Source organism: Castor canadensis, chromosome 4, assembly GCF_047511655.1.
Source record: "Castor canadensis chromosome 4, mCasCan1.hap1v2, whole genome shotgun sequence".
Lineage (NCBI taxonomy): Eukaryota > Metazoa > Chordata > Mammalia > Rodentia > Castoridae > Castor > Castor canadensis.
Window position 1 is genome coordinate 10,481,088 of NC_133389.1, and position 25,747 is coordinate 10,506,834.

General features: G+C 34.3%; 1 long non-coding RNA gene across 1 annotated transcript in view; it reads left to right on the top strand.

The window, feature by feature from the left end:
- The window catches only part of LOC141422326 (uncharacterized), a 99,717-nt gene extending 79,890 nt beyond the window's left edge, over positions 1–19,827 (top strand). Inside the window, exons 2-3 of the long non-coding RNA XR_012446879.1 lie at positions 4,159–4,229; positions 19,527–19,827. This is a non-coding gene — a long non-coding RNA (uncharacterized lncRNA). The remainder of the gene's footprint in view (positions 1–4,158; positions 4,230–19,526) is intronic.
- The last annotated feature ends 5,920 nt before the right edge of the window (positions 19,828–25,747 follow it).

A 25,747-nucleotide genomic window follows, 5' to 3' on the forward strand; every position in this document is an offset into this window, starting at 1 on the left:
AGACAGGACGGCTTTCATATAAACATTTGAAAATTATTAGAATAAAATAAATTAAACTAAGGTGAACATTATTTAGATCTATATTATCTTTTTGATCATGTTGGCATATCTTAAGATAAAAGGAAAATATTATCTAAAGTTGAAATACTGAATCACATTTAATTATGTTTCAAAGAGATCTTTATTCCAAATTTGTATTCTGGGATATTAAAATAACTCACTGCTCGGCTAAATTTTGTCTTCTCCCCTCCTTAACTCGTATGTTGAAATCTTAAGCCCTAATGTGACATAAATTGAGATTGGGGCTTTGGAAAGATAATTAGATTTAAATGAAGCTATGAGGGTGGGAGCCCCATGGTGGGGTTAGCTTCCTTACAAGATGAAACATCAAATAGCTTGATGTCTCTATCTGCCATGAGAGAACACACATGTCAGCCGAGAAAAGGGTTCTCATTAGAAATCTACCATACTGTTGCTTGATCTTGGACTTCCAGTCTCCTGAACAGTGAGAAATGAGTTTCTGTTATTTAAGCCTTTGGGTGTATGGTATTTTGTTGCAGAGGCGAGAGCAGCACTTACTGAGGCTAACACTCAATATGTTGCTGTAGAATGAAACCACTTCACTGTCTTAAAAAGATCCTAATCTCTTATGTGCATTAATGTGTTCTTCCAACTTGTGAGACTTAACTAAAGTTAGGTCTTTTCTGTCAAAGGAGTTACTGTATAAAATAACTATCATTATGTAGATGCCAGCTAGCCTCCCCGAATTGTTGCTTGCACGCTTTGTGAAAAGTTGCTTGACCTTGCAAGATTCCTATTGTCCAAAAAAAAGAGGCTGTTTTTCTTAACTGAATATGTTTCCGTTATTGGCAGGTGTTCTACTTTCAAACTGCTTGGTTAAGATGAATAATGACCAAAAGAATCTTCTTACTCTCCCTGCCTCTTACCCCCTCTTTGAATTAGCCAATTGTGAAGACTGTGAACTCAAACTTGTTCATCAGGGTGAGGGGCAGAGTTGAGTTGGAGATAAAAACTGAGTGGACTTTCCATCAGCATGCTTGCTTACTGGACTTTTTGTCTATAGCATGCCCTTCTGCTGAAGTAAAATTTTGCCTTGCTGAGTTTCTTTTGGATTTGTGTCTTCATTCCTGAGGCAACACTCCTGTATCCCATGTGTATAAATGAATTTCTGTTATTTAAACCTTTCATCAATGTCATTTTGTTATAGCACTGAAAGCAGCTATTACTGAGGCTAACACTCAATACATTGTTTTAGTAATTTCACTTTTTTAAACAGAGTCCTAATCACTTACGTGCATTAATGTGTTTTCCAGCTGAATGACCTGTAGCTCAGTAGCAATAGACTAAGAAAAATGTGATGTAAAGTTATATTAAAGTTTCACTTCTGCAGAACTTAAAAGAAAGTCTCTGACTAGTGTTCAATGATGACACTAATTGTTGGCCTGGTATGCATGCATATTGAAGACATATTTATTAAAATGCTAAAACTAAACCAATAATTAAAATAAGATGTTTCTCTGTCATAAAATATATTCATGGTTTTTGTTTTAATAATATATGCATAAAACTAACTATTGCTGAATAAATAAAATGCTTGGAAAAGCAAGTATAGAAAGTCCCTTCCTGAGGAGTATTTCATATTTTAAGTGACTTTTTCTTACAACAATAGAAATTTGATTCAATAGACTCATGACTGATATTGAATGGGAATAACTGTCTCATAAAAACTTGAGTTGAATCACCACCAAAAAACTTGAGTTTGGCTCTCAAATAAAATGACAAAGGAAATTTTAAATCATCCATTTTATTTTAAACCAAATAAATATCACTTATTAGAAGATTTTAATGTTTTATAGACATGAACAGACTATGCTACACTTAATTATTTTTGACAAAGAGGCAATGTCATGTCAATGTGATTTGAATATTATCTAGAAATTTTCAATATTTAAATTTTATATAAATGAGATCTTAATTAAAGTCATGAATATTGAGTTGATGGTAACTAATTCCTGAAATAATTTGTTTCTATTTTTATTTTTTTCTTTAGAATATTTGGGGGATATGTAGTGATCAATGGTTGACATCTGTTGGTCACCATGTGAGTCCAAATAGAGTCATATGAAGTCAAAATTTGATGGTTTTTGGTGGTAAGAATAACTGTGTGTCAGTTTAGTTAGCACCAAAGGTGCTCAGAAATTTGGTTAAAGATTAGCATGAGACTTCAACATTTATAAGGGATCTTTGTGGATGGTAATAACATTTAAATTGGTAGACTGAGAAAAGACATCCCTCTCCTCCGTGGGTGGACATCTAATACCTTGAAGACCTGAACAGAATAAATGGCAAAGAAAGAACTGCTTCTTTTTGCCTGGCTGCTTTCATGCTAGCACATTGGCATTTTGCCCTCAATCTCAACCTAGTACTAGAACTTCCACCATTGACTCAGGCTTTCAGTAATGGAATTAACTATACCCTTCTGTTTCCAGCATGATGAATCTAACTTTTGGGCTTCAAGGCCTCATAATTGAATGAGTTAATTCCTAAGATTGAACACACACTCACTCCTCCATATACACAGACTTGCAAATATATATGTACATATATATTTGTAAATATATATTTACAAATGTATATTTACTTACATCAGTGTATGAGTGTATATATTTTGTGACCACAGTTTTGTGACTATATTTTTGTACATAAAAATAAAGTGCTGGAGGACCAGTGTATAAAACATACTTTGTACTCTCAAAACAATTGAATGAGGTGAATACAAGTGATATGGAAAAGCTGAGGAGAGGAAAATGAGATGACTACATCGACTCCCAAATGTATCTATAATATTTTATTTTAAGTGCAATTAGGCAAAATTCTTTGTTTTGGATAACGAATGCCTGAATGCATACACTTTTACTCCACCATTTTAGGTACACTTATTTAATTGAAATAAATCAATACTGAGAATTCTCTAGGGATCAATTGATTCAACTCTCTGTGGAAGCTTTTCTTGAAAAGCAGAAGAGAAATGGAGTGGGAGAAATAGATAATTATGCTTTTAAAATTATTTATTCATTTACTTACTTTTGTAATATGAGAAAATTGATGCTAATGGAACTTAGAAGGCAGAGGGAGAGATTTCCAGACATCTCCCTCAGTAGGAAGGGAGCTGATATATCAGTCAACCATCTTGCTATTCTGGGAATGTAGATTCCTGGTTCCTAAGATCTTAATTCCAATCACGGACTCATTGAAAATTGAGAAAGGGTAACTTCACTTAAAATGATGTTCTACAGTTCCATCCATTTACTTGCAAATGAGAAAATTTCATTCTTCTTTGTGGTTGAGTAAAATTCCATCGTGCATAAATACCACTTTTTCTTGATCCATTCAGCAGTAGTGGGGCATCTTGGCTGTTTCCATAACTTGGCTATTATGAATAGTGCTGCAATAAACATGGGTGTGCAGGTGCCTTTTTAATAACTTGAGCCGCATTCCTTGGGTATATCCCCAGGAGTGGGTTTGCTGGATCATATAGCAAGTCTATAACAGTTTTTTAAGAAGCCTCAATATTACTTTCAAAAGTGGCTGTACTAGCTTACATTCCCACCAGCAATGTATGAAGGTTCCTTTTTCCCCACATCCTTGCCAACATTTGTTGTTGGTGGTGTTCTTGAGCTAACTATTCTAACAGAAGTGAGGTGGACTCTTGGTGTGATTTTGATTTTGATTTCCTTTATGGCCAGATTCAGAAGGCCAAAAATTGCATGTTCACCTTCATATGCTGATTATAGACATAAAACAAATGCAATAGTATTATTGGAATTTGGTCACACACTAAAAGGAGAATGCTCACTGGAAGAATAGGGAAAGAGAAGGAAACTTAAAACTTGAATGTGGTTGATGTGATCACTGCAGAAGAGTGAATAAAGTAATCCTAAAATGGCAGAGGCCTCTATAGGAAGGGGACTAGGAAGTAGTGAAGGGGTCTGGTAGAGATGAACCAATGTGGGTTGTAATACACAAGTGCACGGAAGCAACACTAGGAATCTCTCTGTATAGCTGTCTTTATGGCAAACTAGAAAAAACACTATGTCTTTCTAATTATATCCTATGTTTTCTCTTCAACAAAATCAGAGAAGAAGAGGGCGGAACAGGTTCTGCCGGGAAGGAGAGAGGAGTGAGGAGGGAGCCCAATGTATGCACATGTAAGTAAATGTAAACATAACAGTAATAAAAGGATTTTATATGAGTAAAATTTTAAAAATGTTGAGAGAAGGGCATGAGTGTCATATGAGAGTCTCATCCAGAGTCAAAAATTTGGCAACAAACAAAAGCAAGAACTAATAACAGAACCATGATGTACCATGGCACATAGAATTCCACATAGTTTAGGAGGGCATCCATGAGTGAGTGACAGTGGTGCAAAGAGAGAACAGGGCTTCTTGTAATAGCCTATTGTTCATATTAGCTTAGCCTCTATACCACCAGGAGGGACGGTCCCTGAAAAGTCCATTTGCTTAAAAAGCAAAGTGAGAGAGCCACCCACACTGTATTTTAGACAACAGAGTATGTCTGGAATATGGAGGGACAAGTTGAAAAAAGCAAGACAATAGATCAATTAAAAGTCAAGATGAAAAAGGTGAATTGAATGGGTTTGGACAAAGAGGCAATGATGGATTTGTGTTACATGTTTCTTTCTTGCTGGACATAAACTGTGACATACTTTGGTAGTTAAAGTTCTAAGGTTTGGTGACTGTAGTGGTGAAGATAATAACTGTTCCAGAGACAACGGTGCCTTCTACATTTCTGGCTGGGTGACGGCAAGGTGAAAAAGGCATGAGATCTGTGTTTCATAGTCTTCCTTTAAAAAAAAAATCTCTGCAAATTCTTTTAAAAAGAAAAAGTAAAGCTGTATTTGTTATATTAAGAATGCTTTATTTGTCAGGGTACTTTATTTCAGTGCATTGTAGATCAATTATCTCTTTCATTCTCTGGAAATATTCTATATAAATAGAAATGTATCTTTGTACCCACAATGCATTTTTAAAGTTTGTATAAGCCATGTTAAATAAATATGATTGAGTTGACCAGAGCTGAGGAACCACCACATCCACGTTGGTCAGGAGACATTTCATCTTTGCTTCTGAAGCCTAATAGCAAACATTTTGTGTGCATCGATGTTTCTCGTTTTTCTTAGAATCATGTTAGTTTAGGCACAACCACATATTTATCTCCTGTAAGTTTCCCAAGTATACAATTTACTTATAGAGATTCAGACTTCTTTTTACTCTTCATGGAGTATGTGTGTACAGGTGTTAAAATATTTTTTCAAGAAAAATATTAGGCAAAATCAATTTATACCAATGTGTGAATGAAAAGCTTGTTCAATATAATAATATAGTAGATTAATATTACTTGCCAAATATATACTTATACTGGAGTATAAAAAGATGGCTGTGATATATTTTTGAACGATTTGACCTGGATTCCAGTCTTATATAATACAAGCAAAATTATAAATGTGAAATTTCAGACACTGCCTTTAGGAAAAGTCATCTTTTTTTTTTTTTTTAGGTATTACAAGAGATACATTATCCTGTTAGTTTAACAGCCAACAATTTGTAAACATTTACTGAATGTTCCACTATTTCTTATATGATCTACCAAGGAGCCCAATAAAAATTTTTTGATAAAAGTAAAATAATCATACACAGATCAATTCTTGCTATTTTATTTATCAATCATACATTGCTAAAATGTTACAAAATGAGCTAAAGGAGTCTTGCAGTAGAGCTGCTCTTGCAGTTGTAACTCCAAACATTCTCACATTTCCTGGGGGCACAGCTCAGTAATAACAGGCTTGGCGTGCACAAGACTCTGGGTTCAGTTTCCAGCACTAAAAGCAGGAAAAACAACAACAAAAATAACATGCTGGAATAACTCAAATAAAAAATTTGAAAGACTTAACAGAAAATATAAGGCAATGTACTATAATAAATAATCAATGCAACATAAATGATGTAAAATAAATGAAATAAAATGCTATAAACTATAAGAAAAAATTTTCTCTTCTTTACCCCCTGCCTCTCTGAATAAATTCAAAATCCTGTTCCATATTCACTAAGAATGATCTGGAAACATTTCTGTACCTTCTCCTGTGAAGGAACCATTTGCCTCCACTGAATTTCTGGATAACAAGCATCCCCTTCTGCAGAAATAATGAATGAGAACAATGTTTTCAAGAAGATTTGTCAAACCTGCGATACCTACTACCTCGATTTGTAGAGCTAAGTCTTTTGCTAGCAGAAAAGTAGTACAGGGAGTCAAGCAGGTTAGATTTAAGGAGTCCATGGAATTGAACTGTAGAGATTTAGCAGTTTCTAAATGTCAGCAGGCACATTTTAGTATCCAGTGTTTCAGAGGGGGAAATTGGATTAAATGGTAGCCCACTTCTGATCTGTTCACTGTAAGTTTTGGTCCTTGAGCTACTTTAATAAAAGCCTTGGAGAAGTGTGAGGCCCAAGACCCTCAGGAGCACTGGGCAGGTATGGAGATCATGTTAAATTATTCACATTTCATTCCAAGGTAAATTTGCAAACACTGGTATGAGATCTCTTGAGTGCTGAATTTTTTTTTCTGTTAGGTTTGTATTCTGTTTCTTCAGTATTAAATATTTCTATTAAAGAAAGAGAAAAGGAGAAAATAATCATTTATAAGTATAAAAGCTTGACGTGGAGCACTAATTTCAAAAACAGAAGTTTAGCTTCGTGCTCTTAGTTAATTGACAAAAGTGGAATTTATTTTCCAAGTCTGTTACTCACTTTTAAGAGACCACCACCATCAACAATATCATTATCATCTCCTTTCCTCCAAATCACAATTGGGAATTTTTAAAGAGATCAAAACATGTAAATAGCCCAGCACCAGGAATTAACTTTATCTTGTGTCCTTCCATCTTAAAAGCATTTATACTATCTAATATCCTTTCTTTTCTTTTTTAAAGTTCAGTACATTTTCTTTTGATTAATGTCTGCAGCCCACCCTAAATTTCGCTCTCCATCTTTTCATCCTGCTACTTTAACCTATCAATGTTTTTATTTAACATTTTCTTGATGAGACAGAATGTAGCTGAATATTACTTTTCTATAAAATTCCACATTTATTTCAATGAAATGTTTCATTTTCACATTGGATAATAATAGAGGTATTTTTACTTTAATATATCATTTTATTGTTTGTTCTGTCTATTCTTTGTTCATTTTTCCTCTTTTCCTGATTTCTTTCAGATGAGGTAGGTTTTCTTTTTCTTTTCTTTTTGTTTTTATTGAGACTTCCTTGGACGTATTCATGGGACTAGCTAAGATAATGTGATAACATAAAGTATATAATGATGAAATTAAAGTGATAAGGCAGCTCTGTCTTCATAAACATTAATCATTTCTATGTGTTGGGAACTTTTGGCCTCTTGTAGTTACTTTGAAATATATCATAGGTGGTTGTAGTCAATAGTAACTCTAACTGTGTTAGAGGAAACTAAAAATAATTCCTCCTATCTGTATTTTGGTACCCTTTAACAAACTACTTTCTATCTCCCCTCTAATCTCTAGTGACACTATTCCACTGTCTCCTGAAAAACCATAATTGTAGTTTGTGCAAATGAATGAGAACATGAGATATTTGTCATTCTCCAATTTTATCTGTGTTACTGCAGATGGTAGTGTTTTCATTCTGTTTTATGGATCAATAGTAATATATATGTGACACTTACATATACTTGCATTCTTTGATGGGTATCTTAGATGATTCTATCTCTTGACAATTGTGATAGTGCCACAGTAAAAATGGGAGTGCAATTGTCTCTTTAAATAATAGTTTTATTTCCTTTGGATATACAACCAGTGAGACTATTGCATCATAAAGTAGTTCTAATTTTGGTATTTTAAAGAAATCTGCATAATATTGTCCATAACGGCTATTCTGATTTACCTCCCCCCAACGTTTTATGATTTCCCCTCCTCTATATCCTGACCAGCATTTATTATTTTTAACATTTACAGAACAGACATTTTTTTCTGGGGTGGTATGATGCTTCTTCTGGATTTTATTCACATTTCCCTGATGGTTAGTGATCATAAGCATTTTTTTCAGATACTTGTTGGTCATTTCTATGTCATCCTTTGAGAAATATCTATTCAGGTATTTTTCCCATTTTTAAATTCTCCCAAAACTAATGAACCAATAAAGAAATGGGCATGTGAACTAAACAGAACTTTCTCAAAAGAAGAAATTCAAATGGCCAGAAAACACATGAAAAAATGCTCACCATCTCTAGCAATAAAGGAAATGCAAATTAAAACCACACTAAGATTCCACCTCACCCCTGTTAGAACAGCCATCATCAGCAACACCACCAACAACAGGTGTTGGCGAGGATGCGGGGAAAAAGGAACCCTCTTACACTGTTGGTGGGAATGTATAGTACAACCACTCTGGAAAAAAATTTGGAGGCTACTTAAAAAGCTGGACATCAATCTACCATTTGATCCAGCAATACCACTCTTGGGGATATACCCAAAAGACTGTTACTCCAGAGGCACCTGCACATCCATGTTTATTGCGGCACTATTCACAATAGCCAAGTTATGGAAACAGCCAAGATGCCCCACCACTGACGAATGGTTTAAGAAAATGTGATATCTATACACAATGGAATTTTATGCAGCCATGAAGAAGAACGAAATGTTATCATTCGCTGGTAAATGGATGGAATTGGAGAACATCATTCTGAGTGAGGTTAGCCTGGCTCAAAAAACCAAAAATCGTATGTTCTCCCTCATATGTGGACATTAGATCAAGGGCAAACACAACAAGGGGATTGGACTATGAGCACATGATAAAAGCGAGAGCACACAAGGGAGGGGTGAGGATAGGTAAGACACCTAAAAAACTAGCTAGCATTTGTTGCCCTTAACGCAGAGAAACTAAAGCAGATACCTTAAAGCAACTGAGGCCAATAGGAAAAGGGGACCAGGTACTAGAGAAAAGGTTAGATCAAAAAGAATTAACCTAGAAGGTAACACCCATGCACAGGAAATCAATGTGAGTCAATGCCCTGTATAGCTATCTTTATCTCAACCAGCAAAACCCCTTGTTCCTTCCTATTATTGCTTATACTCTCTCTACAACAAAATTAGAGATAAGGGCAAAATAGTTTCTGCTGGGTATTGAGGGGGGGAGCGGGAGGGGGTGGAGTGGGTGGTAAGGGAGGGGGTGGGGGCAGGGGGGAGAAATAAACCAAGCCTTGTATGCACATATGAATAATAAAAGAAAAATGAAAAAAAAAAAAGAATTCAGTTAATTATATTTATGTTGGCTAATACTGGGTTCTCTGTTCTGTTCTATTGGTCTATGTGTGCATTTATGCCAGTCAATGTTTTGGATTATTTTTTACTAAGGTTTGCCATCATGTTTTTGAAGCTAGGTATACTGATGCCTCCATATTGCTCCTTCCTTGGATCACATTGCCTATTCTGTTTTCATGTGCTTCTATATGAATTTCACATTTTTTCCTATTTCTGTGAAGAATATCATTTGTATTTTGATGGGAATCACATTAAATCTATGGTACACTTTTGGTATTATGGCCATTTTAACCATATTAAGTCTTCCTGTCCATAATCGTGGGATACTTTCCTTTTATGGTGACTTCTATAATTTCTTTCATCAGTGTTTTATAATTCTTGTCCAACAGAACTTCCACTTCCTTGGTAAAATTTATCTCTATTTTATTTTTGACACTATTGTGAAAGGATTGTTTCCTTGATATCTTTCTCAGCACATTCATTATTTTTATGAAAATGCAACTTTTTGCCTTGATATTGCATCCTAATGTTTTAGCATTTTAAAATACTTTTAAAATATCAACTCATGTTCCTTATACTGTTACAAGGAACTTCTATTATTTTAGAATGATGGAGGGGGTGAATTCAACTATGATTATATTTGATATATTGTAAGAAATTTATAAATGTTACAATATACCCCCAGCACAATAAAAAAATTAAAAAATTTTTATTTTGAAGTTTCTGTTACGTGGGGTGAACTGGGGTGAGTCACTGACTTTAGGTGAGACAGAAAAAAGAGCAGTAATATAGATAAATGATATTTTAATGCAATTTTAAATATCAAAATTAATGCAGAAATACATAATGAGCAAAATATCAATAATTTAAACTTAGTGAGTAACTCATCTTTTTGTCACTGTGACACAATACCCAAGAAAATTAGTTGAAAGAAAGCAAGATTTATTATGGCTCACGGTTTCAGAGGTGAAAGATCTGCTGCCTCTTTTTCTTTGGGCATGATGAAGACCACCATGACAGTAGGTGAATGCAGTGCAGAGGACTGCTTATCTCATGGGGGCCAGGAAGCAGAGGAAGCATAGGAGATTGGGGACAAGTTATGCTCTCATGACCCTGGTGACCTATTTCTCCAACTAGGCCCTACCTCCAAATTTCTATCGCCTCCCAATAACATCATCAAATGATGAATCGACCAATGGATTATTCCACTAATTAAGTTAGAGCTTTCACTTCCTGAAAGCCCATGGACTGGCAGCCAAGCCTTCAGTACTGATAGAGCCAAACAAGATAGCATTTGTCATGATTTTGATACTAAGGTCAGAGCTTTGATTCTTTCAGTACCTGCACACCTGTATCACAGATGTGGTTCCTCTCTATTCTCTTCTCCTCCCTGAGGTAAAGACTGCTGCTGCTTCATATTTGATGAAAGTCTTGTCATGGGAATGGTGAGAGATTTGTTCTTAGTTCTTCTGGCTAGACTTAGTTTTAGGCAGGACTTGTTGATTTAGGTCTTAGTGATGGAAGAGTCTTAGTTCTCCTCTCATAGATCATTCCATGCCTTTGTCAGAGAGCTCTATTTTACATCTAGAACAGGTCTTAAATAAAAAAATTCCCTACTTTTCATTCCAATGATATCAACTTCTGCTTTGTCTTGCAGTATTACAAGAAAAATAAGGTTGTGGCTTTTGTTGTTTCTTATTTCATTTTGTTGATTTTTCTCTGTCCATCCCTAATGGAAAAAATGTTTTATTTCTTCTCTACCCTAAAAGCAATGTATTTTTGCTTGGTATCATATTGCCTAAGGATGAGAGATGTCTTTTTACTTTCCATGGAATTTTTCAGAGATTGGAATTCTTTCCCTAAATACACTTTGCTAACTTATAATTTTAGAGGTCAAAAAGCATTAAAAGCTACAGTGAAATAACTTTATAGATAGGAATCACCAATGTCATTAACAAACTAACATAATTAGCACAGTAAAAAAAGTATTTCAAAGTTAAAGATTCAACTTTTTTCTTCATTACGAATTTTTATAAAGAAATGATATTTGAAAGAATATATTTTTGTAATATATTTCATGAAATTTTACAGCTTTTTTGAGTATAAAAATCAAGATAACAGTTTCCATTGAACTATGCAATCATCTTTACAGATAAGGTTGTGAGACTGTATCAACAATAAATTTAAGGATATTACAAAGTAACGATATCAATAGGTGTATAGATAGGTAGATAAATAGATAGATAGATAGATAGATAGATGCATCTCTCACTAAAATTCCATAGAGATCCACTTGTTTGGATATGTGCCAGTTTTTCTTGTCATTACATTTATAGCAAGGATGAAACAGCTGAAAAATATGATTTTATTGTGAATGTGTCTTATGTATTCAAATGTACACATATACATATATATGTTATATACACATATATGTACATACGTATGTACAGACATACACATTTAAAATATGAAGAACATTTCACAGAAGCAACAGTACCAATGTGTGGTGTACAAGGTATCCTGGTGTTTTATTAGATCGCTTTTATTGCTGATTCTTTTGAAGTGGCCTGGGCATAAATCAGACTGCTTATATTCATTGTTTCTGTGGTTACACATTCAATGTACATTTGTTACATGGTAGTCAAATCAATTTTTCCAGTATGTTACTTTAAAAATTGTGTCAAAATTAAGGACAGCTGTTATTTTAGAAATCATAATCAGAAGCAAAATTTGGATTTTGAAAAATTAATACTGTTAGTACAGTACATGCTAATGCTAATACTACGTGTTAGCACTACTCATAGAATTTTTACTAGTTGCTAATTTTGCCTTTTAAGTTGATGATTCTCATTCCTATTTAAATATCTTTAATTTATAATTTTACATTTGAAATCCCCCTAGTCCTCCTCATTAAATCTACAAAAATGATATAATGTCAAGAGTCTTTAATTTCTCCACTCTAGGCACTTTTCATTTCTCTTTGACATCTGCCATTTGCTTCTTCTACTCTACACTATATTCTCAGGCATGTTTCCAAAACACACATCTTATCACTCTTCAGATCAAACCCTATCAATGGCTGCTTATAATCCTCATAACAAAAACAAAACTCTTTTATGTTTCTTGTAAGGTGTGCTATGAATGTACTCTTGGCATCTCTAGACTCATTTCACTCTAATAGCTCCAGCCACTGTATGTCCCAAACATACCAAAGAATTCTCATCTCTGAAAACTCCCCATGACTTCCTGTCTGGAAGTCTTCACTGCACATGTTCTATCTGATTGTTGCCTGTAAAATAACTGCCTACACTCTACATTTTTTTCCCTCACTGTTTCCCCTAATAGAGTTCATTTCTGCATATTAACCTTACATTTATTTACACTAGGGCGATTCTTACCAATCCCTTATTTTATTATTATTTTTTGTTTTTTCTTGTAGTGCATTCTGAACTTCCCAGTCACCTATTTATCTTATTTTTACAAAATACTTCATTACTTTCTTTTATAATAAGTATGGACAAAACAAAGGCAGAAATCACCTCAACTTGATCCTTACCATTTTTTGTGGCATCTTATATAATGAGCACCCTACCTTTTTCTTTTTATTATTCATATGTGCATCCAAGGCTTGGGTCATTTCTCCCCCCTGCCCCCACTCCCTCCCTTACCACCCACCCTGCTCCTTTCCTCTCCCCCACAACCCCTCAATAACCTGCAGAAATTATTTTGCCCTTACCTCTAATTTTGTTGAAGAGAGAGTATAAGCAATAATAGGAAGGAACAGGGGTTTTTGCTGGTTGAGATAAGGATAGCTATACAGGATTTGACTCACATTAATTTCCTGTGTGTGTGTGTTACCTTCTAGGTTAATTCTTTTTGATCTACCTTTTCTCTAGCTCCTGGTCCCCTTCTCTTATTGGCCTCAGTTACTTTTAAGGTATCTGCTTTAGTTTCTCTGCATTGAGGGCAACAAATGCTAACTAATTTTTTAGGTGTCTTACCTATCCTCACCCCTCCCTTGTGTGCTCTCACTTTTATCTTGTGATTAAAGTTCAATCACCTTGTTGTGTTTGCCCTTGATCTAATGTCTGCACATGAGGGAGAACATATGATTTTTGGTCTTTTGGGTGAGGCTAACCTCGCTCAGAATGATGTTCTCCAATTCCATCCATTTATCAGCGAATGATAACATTTCGTTCTTCTTCATGGCTGCATAAAATTCCATTGTGTATAGCTACCAAATTTTCTTGATCCATTTGTCAGTAGTGGGGCATCTTGGCTGTTTCCATAACTCGGTTATTGTGAATTGTGCCACAATAAACATGGGTGTGCAGGTGCCTCTGGAGTAACCTGTGTCACAGTCTTTTGGGTATATCCCCAAGAGTGGGATTGCTGGATCAGATGATAGCTTTTTAAGTAGCCTCCAAATTTTTTTCCAGAGTGGTTGTACTAGTTTACATTCCCACCAACAGTGTAAGAGGTGAGCACCCTATCTTACTGCATGATAACTTAGTCACATTATCGTGTTGATAGATTACTAGTATAAAAATTTAGTAGATTATGCATCTAAAGCAAATAACATAGTATCTTGAACACTGTATATTACCTGGAAAAATGTTTCTATTATCGTAACTGCAATAATGGCTTAAATTTCATACAATAACGACTATTTAATGAAGTTAAAATTTTCTTCTTTGAAATGTTAATGCTGTAGATAATTTAGTTAGGTATTAAATAATGCACCTGCCAAACTTAGCCATTAACTGTCTTATTTCTCATGAGACATATATCCTAAATGGCTATCTTTAAAAATTAAATATCATGTAATTAGGAGGTCTTTGCCAATTGCACAGTACCCTCAGCTGGGACATCCTTGCAGTAATATACCAATCGAAGACCTGTCAGAATGAATTAGGGCAACTGTCCTTCAGTTGACTGGTAAATAGTGTTCTCCACATCCTCCCTGGCTATGGGATGGATGATGCTAAGCAGGGTGGATCAGTACACAGTGCACATTCTACTTATAAAAGAAGATAGTAATCCCTGTCCTTAGTGATTTTGATTCTTATACTACAATGCATTCACTATTTTCTTAGGAATTGTTTATTATTGTTTTTGTTTTATTGACAAAAAGATAAAGTCTAATCAGTATAAATCAGAAATCTTTAAACACTGCAGTGTACATGATTACACACATGTATACACATAGACATTATAGAAAAAATGTGGTTGGTATATTTACAAGCTTCACTTCTAATTCAAAGAATAAAAAGTGAAAATTGATGTTCTCCTTATTTAATCAATTAGGAACAATGAGAGATTTCACTTCAGATATATGAAATACTGTTTTGCTTATTTTGGATTTTATATTGACTGTGATGATTAGACAAGTCTACTCTAGCTACACTTATCAACAGCCAGAGAGAATGAATTCTTTAGAAAACAGTATCTTGCTTTTCATCAATTTTGTCCTTATATCAATAGTTATCAAACTCATATATCATGTAATATTTAAAAGTTTAAATCACATATAAAAATGTTTCAGTAAAATCAATAATAACTACATTTCTCAAAAAAGTGCTAAGTAATACAGAGAGCAAAAGAAATAACTCACCTCTTAAGTTGCTCACAATATATATTAACCTACAAATACCCGAGATAATTTTGTTATATATGGTAAGGAAAAGAAAAGAGCACTAAGTGTGTGCACAAAATATTAAATTTAACTTTATATTGAATGCGAAATTGTAGAATTGAGTTTAAGTCAGTATAAATATTCATGTTTCCATTTAGAAAATTCATCTGATTTAAAGGCCTTGAATCTCTATTATCTAATTTAAACTGAATTAAATTGAGATAGTGCCACTGAGAACACTTGAGATATAAGGTCATAAAAAAGAGATTACTCTAGATTAAATCATAGAGCAATTGCATAGCACATCAGACCAAGTTTCTTAGAATTATTTTTTGCTTCACTGATATATTTATACCTAGAAAATAAGGAAAATAGACTGGGAGATCTAGTTTTGCTCATTTCATAAGAGCAGTGACCTATTGACTTCTCTTTTCTGTTTAAACAGCAGATTTATTTGACATAAAACTGATTTGAAGGCCTTGCAGAACTAGGTATTATATAATGATTTGCTCTGAGATGCACATTAAGTTGACTGATTATACCTGTCAGGGAAAATTTCTAAGCCCATCATTGCCAAGTGAACAAAAGGCTCTGAAAGCCCATCTGTGTTCTCTGAGGCTCACAATAAATACTCTGCATTAATTAATTGTGTGGGAAAACCAGCCTTTTTACTGATTCGTATCAGGCATACCTGTGAAATAGGAAGAACAAAATATAAGCAGAGTTCGTGCAGACTAATTGGCTTTCTCTATATTTAAATAAAATCGCAGTAGAGTGGAATTTCATCAAAATAAACCTCATGTTCATCTCACTCAGAAGATGAATATAGACCTCTGTATGCTCTCTGAAATAATCCTTGCTGTTTTCAAAATCCTTTTATTTGTTGGTTGGTTTGAAGTAGACCCTAAATGGACTGATATTATGAAATTAGGTAAGCAATCTGTGGTAAGCAACCTAGTGGCAGAGGTCTATGAAAACCTAAACCCCAAGAATTTTCAGAAATAACAAGAGCAGCCTTGGACATGTACAAAACATTCAATGGGAATTTGAACAAAATGTATCTAAGATTCCAACTGAAATGCACACACAGTTTATCTGTTTTTCTTTGTTTGTTTTATGGCAATACTGAGCTTTGAACTCAGAGTCTTACTCTTGCTATACAACCACTCTATTTGAGCCATACCCCTAGCTCTTTTTGTTTCAGTTGAATTCCGTTGAATTTTTAACAGGGTTTGGTGTTTATGCCCAGGTATGCGTTGACCATGATCTTTCTATTTATGATTCCTATGTAGCTGGAATCTGGGAAGACATGGGTATCACTATGTAGAGCTTTTACTTGTTGAGATGGGGTGAACTTTCTTTCTAGGCTGGTCTTGAGCTGTGATCTTTCCCATCTCCACTCTTCCAACATAGCTAGAATTGCAGGTGTGAACCACTGCACTTAACGATAGTGTTTCTTAATTGAAGACTGAATTCAAACTGAAAGTCCTTTGCTATGCCTTTCTTAGGCTTCTTCTACAGAATTTTTCCTACCTCAATTTTCCTACAGAGCACCTTGTAATTATTTCTATAGTAGTGATATGTATTTTATTATATCCTAGTCATTAATGCCCATGTTGTCCTATCACTTCTCTTTACTCTGAACATTCCACCCAAATAAAACATATACATTTTCCCTCTGTTACTGGTCTGCGTGTATTCATCTCTGTATTCCCAGATGACAACACAGCATAATATATGGTGTTAACATTTGATGATTTGTTATAATACATGAATGATATTTATTTGTCATATTATAATCAATGATGATGGACTGAATGACTAAATTGATAGGTAGTTTAACTAATATAGTTTGATGCTTTAATTCTTAGTTTTATGGTTTTTGAGTATAAAGCAGAAGAGTTTATTGAGATAGAAAAGTATAAATTGGGAGAGTAGAGCCCTCAGAGTTGGGGGGGTATCCCAAGAGGTGGTACCCTTATTCTTGTAATTTGACTTCTAATGCTTACATTAGCTGAAAATGTCAAGTGTTTCAAAGGAAAAAAATATAAACAAAATAAATTCATTTATACATGCATGTATCATTCTATTTAAACTCTGTAACAAAGTCTACCAAAAATGCACAAAGCTTATAACATATACAATTTTCTAGAGGCAATTTTCAAAACAATTATCCGGGGGATGCTTTTTAAAGAACTAAAAATTGATCTGCCATACAATACAGCAATACCACTTCTAGGGATATACTTGAAGGAATGTGACTCGGGTTATTGCAAAGGCCCCTGCACACCCATGTTTATTGAACCAATATTCACAATAGCCAATCTATGGAAACAGCCATGATTCCCCACTAACAATGAATGTATTAAGAAAATGTAATATTTATACACAATGGAATTGCATTCAGCCACAAAGAAGATGAAACTTTGTCATTCGCAGGAAAATAGATGGAACTGGAGTACATCATCCTAAGCAAAGTTTGTCAGAATCAGAAGGTCAATAATCTCATGTTCTCCCTCATCTGTGGATTATAGAACTGAAACAAATGTAGTAATATTACTGGACATGAGTCACACACTAAGGGAAGACTGCATGTGGGAGGGAAAAGGAAAGGGAAGGAAACCTAAAACTTGAGTGTGGTTGATGTGCTGATTGTAGAGTGAATATAGTAATCTTAAACTGGCAGAGGCCACTATGGGAAATAGACTAGGAAGTAGAGAAGAGGCTTGATAGATATGAACCAATGTGGGTTAAACAACATAAGGTATCTCCTTGTATAGCTATCCTTATCTCAACCTCGCAAAAGACCTTGTTTTTCTTATTATCTTTTATATTTTTTTCTTCTACAAAATCAGAGAACAAGAGGGCAGAACAGGTTCTGCCCAGAGGGAGGAGGATTATATATACACATGTATGTAAGTAAATGCAAAATTGATAACATAAAATAAAATAATAAAAAGAAAAAATATGCAAGTCATCTAAGACCATTATTACATGGTTGCTTATTAATTATACCAGCATTCTTCATAAGCATACCACTAGGTGCTCCTCAGCTTTAGAAAACACTTCCTTGAACCCTCATTCTCCCAAGAAGGCTTAGTTAGTTATTTCATCTTCTTACTTTTATCTACCTTTATCTAGGCCTCTAAAAAAGAACTGTAATCACAGAGATTGATCTGATATAATTTTTCTGTGGGCCATAGGTTTATGGGAATTATATATTATTCGTATTGAAATTCCAATATTTAGCACCTATTCTAACACTCAGCAGGCAATAAATAAGTGTTTGTTGAATAGGAAGAGGATATGGAGTAAAGGTTCTCCATTTACTGAAATGGGGACCAGATGCTGATTTGTAAATGCAAGAGTTGAAGTAATCTCTGGTATTTATAAAGCTGACTGCTAAAGATACATTTCAGAATGTCAGAATGGGGATCTGTGCGCAAAATTTTTGTTCCTGTGAAGTAAGTTTTAAGCAATGATCACATGGATGTAACACATGCAGCAGGATGCCCTTGCTGGAATTACCAGCTGGAATGGTAAGAATTGAATGACATAATCTTTTGGTTTCTGAGTTTGCATTGCAGTTATCACCTTCTACCAACATAGCTGATGTATGGAAATTTGGTGATGTTTCTTTTGAAGATAAAACCATTATAGAAATATTTCCCATATTGGCTATATTCCATAAAATATAGTAGGCATATATGTTTGAGTACATTTTCTCTTGTAGAACATTGACTTTGCTAAAACTATTTAACCTATTATGTGTATTTTTCATATGTAAGAAACAGATAATAAATTTTTAAAAGATTTCTGGAGATTTAAACAGCTAAACAACATAAAAGGCTTAGAAGGTTATTGAAATGTAGTAAAACCAGTAAGTTTTAAATATTAAGATGATTCATAAAAAGGAAATCTATCATTCTAGAATATTTATAAGAAAGTTTAATCAAATAAACTAAATTAGGATGTGAATATGTGTAGAAGTAGAATCCTTGGCTTTTAATTTGCAAGTTTAATTTAAAAATACAAAGCTATCATGTAGTTGATTAGCTTTTATGGTTTAAAATTAGCTTAAGTAATATGAGTATCTAGATTTGTATTACAAATGTTCCCTAAGGCTAATTTCTCAGGTTCAGTCTGGCATATCTTTTAATTATGAATTAATTTCTTAAAAATAATGTACACTTGAAACTATGGCTTATGAATTCAATTTTTTTGTATTGAAAATAAAGCATTTATTTATGCAAACTCCAAGACTGAGAATTCTTAACAGGTTCTTAGGATTTTAGTATACAAAAAATGAATTCAAATATGAAAGGTAAGTGGAGATTTGGGAATTCAGCACTGTCTAGCAAACCATGAAACCACAGGTAATTCTATCATAGTCATGTTGTTGACTATTTCTATGTATTGAATTAGAAGAATAATATACTTACGGAATTTCTGTAACCTCCTATTCTAAGCACTGAAGCATTTGTGTTGCTACTTTTTATTCACAGATTACTGCAAGTGGAATATGTCTAGCTAAAAGGTTGTGAAAACAATGAAAGACTGAAAAAACACCTAAGAATGATGTCCCTAAATGCTGCTTTCTGGAAGGATTAATCTTCTATGAGAGACTTATTCTATTACAGGAGTTTACTCAGATAAGATAGCAGTTATTAAAAAGTGTTACATTCACTAAGGACACTTTCCCTCACAGAAATTACTTTCCCTTTCCAGATAATTAAACACTGTCTTGCAAACACTGTGTTATCCTTTGCCTTTAAGCATGTATAAGTAAATTGAATTTTCAAGAAATGCTTGCTTCATTCATCTTCTTTTCTAAATGTTGTTTGGTCTCTCTGATCCTTGTCATATTAAAAGCCTGAAAATACATCGTTTTCACAAATGAAATTACTTTGTTTTTTTATACTTGTGCAATACCCACTAACCAATAATGAATAATGCCCCTGCGGGTTAAAACATATTGCCCTTATATATTTTTCACTCTTCTAGTCACATGATTTCAAATATCAAAGGTACCAGGATGACTTTTGATTTATATTTCCAGTCTTGACCCTTACTCCCTTATATGCCCATGCTGCTGGACATTTCTTGATCAAAAATGGGACCAAATACTTCCTTTCATTTGTACGTAACTCTTCTCTTTAAATAATTTTTATGGAATCCTGATAACCACCAAATCTCAGAGCTTATGAATCATCTTTCATTTTCAATGCTAATTTCACTGTTTGGAGTCAATTAACTTTTGAGTCATTTTATTCTTTTCAGACTTTCTTTTCTTGTGTGATTTTTTTCTTCTTTTTTTAACCAAAGGTGAATTATTCACTAGAGAATATTCTTAGAACATGTCTTCCAAGTATAGAGCTAATTATCAGGAATTAGAAATAAACAAGCTATAGCTACCACTTCCAAGGAATTTTATTTTCTGAGAGGAGCTGCATATAAAGAGGACTTTATGCTTTGTTAATTGTTACAATAATGAAATAATGATGAGTACATGACAGTATGGCAAAAACATGAGAAAAAAGTTGCAATGAGAAAACGGCATTCAAATGGTTCTTTATGGGTAGACAATAATAATGCAAATGAAAAGGCAGAAAGTAATAAAAGTTATTTTGACATCAATGATTATTTTAATAATGCCAGAGTCTAAAGGGTAGAGAGAAATATCTATAGTATATGCCTTTAGAATAACATAGCAAAATTTTATTGGAACAAGTCCAAATAAAATTGGACTTGAAATTGAAATTGAATAACAATTATTTTGTTCAGTATGTGTATAGGTTCCAATTTTTCAAAATGTACTTATATTATGAAATGAGTTCATTCAATGTTAAACATGGCTTTTTGCCAACCAGCATTTACTGGTAGATTTTTTTATCCCACTTTTAATTTAAATATTTTAAGGGTCAAATTTTATATTTGATATAGGTAATTGTTTCAAAAGTTTCTAAATTTACTGCTTGGATGCCCAAGGGAGGTTTATGTTTGGGTTTTCATCACTGGAAAGGGTGATAGCAAGCCAACTTTCTGTGTTCATGGAATCCCTTAATGAAGCACACAGCTTTCCAACATCCTTCTTTTTTATCATGCTAACTTTCTCTCTTATTTAAGTCTCAGGTCATTGATCACCTCCTGAACATCTTTAAGAATCTGTCTGCTATTTTGTATTCTTTGTTCATGACCTGAGACAAATCTTTCCAAAACTGAATTATAGTCTTTGACACAGTAATATTAAAGTAATCTTTTAAAAACATTGTCTTTCATATGATATGAGATTCTAAGGCAAGATCTTATAAACATTTTTTATTCTCACAGCTAATATGGGATATGGTTTACAAATGAATCATTTAATTTAATATCCAGTTTTTTGTTTGTTGAGTTTTTGGCGAGTTTTTTCAGGTAGTACTGGGGTTCAAACTCAGGGCCTTGTATTTATGAAGCAAACACTCTACCACCTTAGCAATACATGCAGTCCTTGTTGCTTTAGTTTGTTTTCCAAATAGGGTCTCAAGCTTTCAACCAGGCCAACCTTGGACCACAGAGGTCCTACTTCCACCTCCAGAGTAGCTGGTGAATTGCAGGTGGGTATCACCCACCCTCACCTGCAGTGTTTCCATAATCATGTGGATAATGCTGTGTATCTGTAGAATAGATGCAAATTTGAAAAGAAAACACAATTGTTGAAAACAGCTGTTAGAGGAAAAGAAAAGACAGAGACTGGTTTAATTTGGGCTATTGCAATCAGCATGTAGAGTGTACCTGATCGGAAGGTTAGAGTATCTCAGGAGAGTGGTATTGCCATTCAGGCTTATGGGAAAGAGTGAATATGCTTCAGGTGGTCGATGCTGAACAGCAAATGTTAGCCAGTTTAAGAGGAGCAATATTTCTAATCTCAGCTAATCCCTCATGAGACAAGAATAGGGTTGTGAAACTGAGTCTGCCCCCTCAGCAGGTTCAAGAGAAAGGAAAGAGATCTGAGAAATTGTCCTAGGCATACAAGGGAAAGAAAAGCAAAACTTAAAGAAGCATGAGAAGTGTTCAGAGTCTTTTCTAAGCTATAACAAGAAGACTGTTCTTGAAAATGAACCATCTCCCACCACAAATATAGTACAAGTTTTAGAAAAAATAAATTGGTAGACCTTTAACTTTATTGTTCTCTGGAAGTATTGAACACAGGGAAAGTTCAGCATTGCCAGAACGTATACACATCTTCAGTGAGTTTCTGCTACAAAACTATAATTAACTTTTTTATGCCATTACCAATATTAGTAATTTAGAAATATATTAGAGACTTTCTCTTCTACAAATTCCATTCTCACAGATACTACTTCTTCTTTGCTCCTATTCCCTTTGCCACCTTTGATCTTTTTTTCTTCAGCATTCTTCCAAATTATATTAATATATCATTACTTTCAACAAATGTGAACTCATTTTTAGCAGACTCAAAAATCTGCTAATGTAGTAGAAATACTGGTTGATACATTTGTTTAATGTAATTAGTATTGAGAGAATAGACTGGATTTTCATCTTTAAAAGACATAAACAATGTATACACATGTGAGTAAATGTAAAAATTAGAAAATAAAATAAGGCAACATGAAATAAATAAATGTGTGTGTGCTTGATGAATTAAAGCAGCATAACAACCATGCATTTCAAATCTAACGGAAAAAAAAGGACTTACATTGCATGCTAACATGTATGCTGCATGTAATTTGTTAGGTGTGGATAAAATTAATGGAATATTTCATTGATGTTGCCCTGCCAGAATTCACAAGTATGCTATAATTTTGCAATAGTTGCTGTTTTTGAATCTATATTAAAATAACAAGGATTCAGTGCTGTGGCACATGGTGCTATAATATTGATTGTTTATAGGCTTCCTTTTCCCTTGTCTTGTAACCCTAGGGATTTCTTTACCTTTGAAATGTGTGGATCTTACCAATTGGGCCACAGGGATTAACATGAAACACTAGCAAATTTCTGTCAAATCTTTTTGCCCAACAAAGCATTACGTTTTAAAATTAGAATCAGTTAAGACAAAGAAGAAACTGTCATTTTTATAGTAAATTTGCAGAAAATAATATTTATCTTAATGAGTAGAGTACATTCTAATTACTTTGAGATATATGCTTATTATTTCAGAAGGAGACACAAATGGATATCTAAAAAATTGACATTTGTGAATTGAGCACTGTTCTCAGATATCTTTTCAACATCATTAAGAACTTTTCATAGTAGAGAAGTCCGTGCTAAAAACTGATGCTATTATTTTCTGTTTGCTGCAAAAATACATAATGGAAATGACAAAAAATATGGCACTGTAAAGGATACTTCTCATTCAGAGAATCATTCAGAGACAGACTTAGTAACAAAGTAATGACCTTCATCTCTGTACTGAAGACGATTTTTCAAAACTCATTACATGGAAGAAATTTGCTCAAAAAACAGAACTTTTGAGAACATAAGCAGCACCCATCTCCTATGGGATCCTGAGATTATTTACATTACACAATGGAGTATGGTTTGTAGGCCTTCAAGAGCATTTCTGGAAAGATGAAAACTTACTGCCATTCTGTGTCTTAGTTTGGCGAGATTCTTATCTAAAACAATGAGGGGTGTTAATAGCAATGGGATTGTTTTAAAACATATGTCTCTTGGAAATGATGTGGAAGTAATTGTTTTCAAATAAGCTGTAAGCATTCTTCATGATAAGTACGCATTCTCCAGGGGAAAGACACCAGTGTTTTATTCCACATGGTATGAAGACATTTGCTAAATTTCAGCCCCTCTGTGCTTCCTGTCTCACCTTGGAAGGTAAATACAAGCTAGTAGACACCTCTGAAGGTCAGAGTCCAGAAGCAAACACCCACTAACACCTGAGATTTTATTCCTCTGGAATATTACAGTTCAAGGTCAGTGTGCAAATAAGTTAGTGAGACCCCCATCTCAACAAGCACACTGGGCCTGGTGATCACATATCTAATCCCAGCTACACAGGAGGCATAAATAAGAGGATCTCCAACCAAGACAGGCCCCAGGCAAAAACTCCAGATCCTATTTGAAAACTAACCCAAACAAAAATGGCTAAAGGCATGGCTCAAAGGGTAGTGAGCTTGCCTACCAAGCACATGCCCTGAGTTCAAATCCCAGTATTGAATAAATAAATAAATAATCATTATCCATAAAATTATCCATTACTTCCCCTACTCCATTTGCTACCACTCTATTTAAAGGTCATTAACAGGAATGTAATTATGTCATTTGCTCGAAAATGGATACAACTAGAGAACACTGTGTTTAGTAAAATAAATTTATAAATCTACCTCACAAAAACAAATGTTTTCTCTCAAATATGGAAGGTCAGGGGTGTGGGTGGGGCGCAAAACAAAACCACTATGATCCTGAATGCAAAAGGGGGAATATGAGGGAGATAGATGAGACAAAGGGGAGGGACATGGTAGAATAAGAAATAGTCATAGAAGGAGCAAATGTGATCAAAGTGCATTTTATGCATATATGCAAAAGTCATGATGAAACTCCTAATTATGTACAACTTAACATACACTCAATTTAAAAATAAAACAATTAATATTGTTGACCTAAGAATTTTAAGAGGAGATCCATAATTATAACAGTGGGTTACAGGAAAAAGTGCTGCAAGTCTCAGAACCTAATTAGGAAGAAATTTTCAGAGACAACAGAAAAATAAAATGAAGAACCATAAAGGAATTTGAAACTTGTGGAATGTATAGCCACAGGAAAGACCGAATAGCGCACAACTCCTATTCAGATGAACATAAATCCACAAAAATGGCCTTTCACCTCATTTGGAAGTACCTGTGGCATCATATGCAGAGTTCAATAAAAACTACAAGATGGCTAAAAAGCAAGGGAAAAGTATAAAAAGATAAGGTGAGTATCAGGATCAGATTCAGACATGGCACAGAGTTTGAAATTATCAGTGAATATAAAATTAAGTTTAAAAAGCAATTGAATAAAAAAATTGAAGAATAGTGAATATTAACATACTAAGGTCTTTAAAGAAAACAAATGTGAGAAGAACAGGGCTGTGAGTCAGTCAGAGTTCTCTAGAGAAAAAGAACCAAGAGAACACACATAATTAGAAGTGGCTTATCAGATGGGCTGACGAGATCAAGAGGATGAGAAGTCCGAGAATGACTGTCTACAGGCTACCAGACAAGAAAGCTCATAACTGCTCCTTCAGAAACTAGGTCCTCAGAGCAACAGACAGTCCAACGAGGCAGCCTCAGCCCCAAACCAAAGGCCCAGCCCCTGGAGGAACTCTGATTCAATCTGTGTTCAAGGGTGAGGAATATAGATTCTGTCCCAGGGTGATGACAGAACACTCACTTACTAGAAAAGGAAAGTCAGTTTCCCCACTTCTGCCTCTTTATTCCATGGAAGTCTCAACATACTGGCTGGTGCTAGCCACATCCAAGTGGGTCTTGGAAGCACGTGTGGAGTCCTCACTCAGTTCCCTGAACCACACACCAGTCTCTCTGGAAACACCAGAGACACACGTGCAAGAATATGCTTACAGATTGTCTAAATTCAGGGAGGTTGACAGCCAAAATTAACCATCAAAGGTAATATAAGTGGAAAGGTGGAAACACTAAGAATCAAAATGAAATAACAGAAATAAAACACACTGTAACAGAAACGTGTAACGCCTTTGATAAGAAGACAC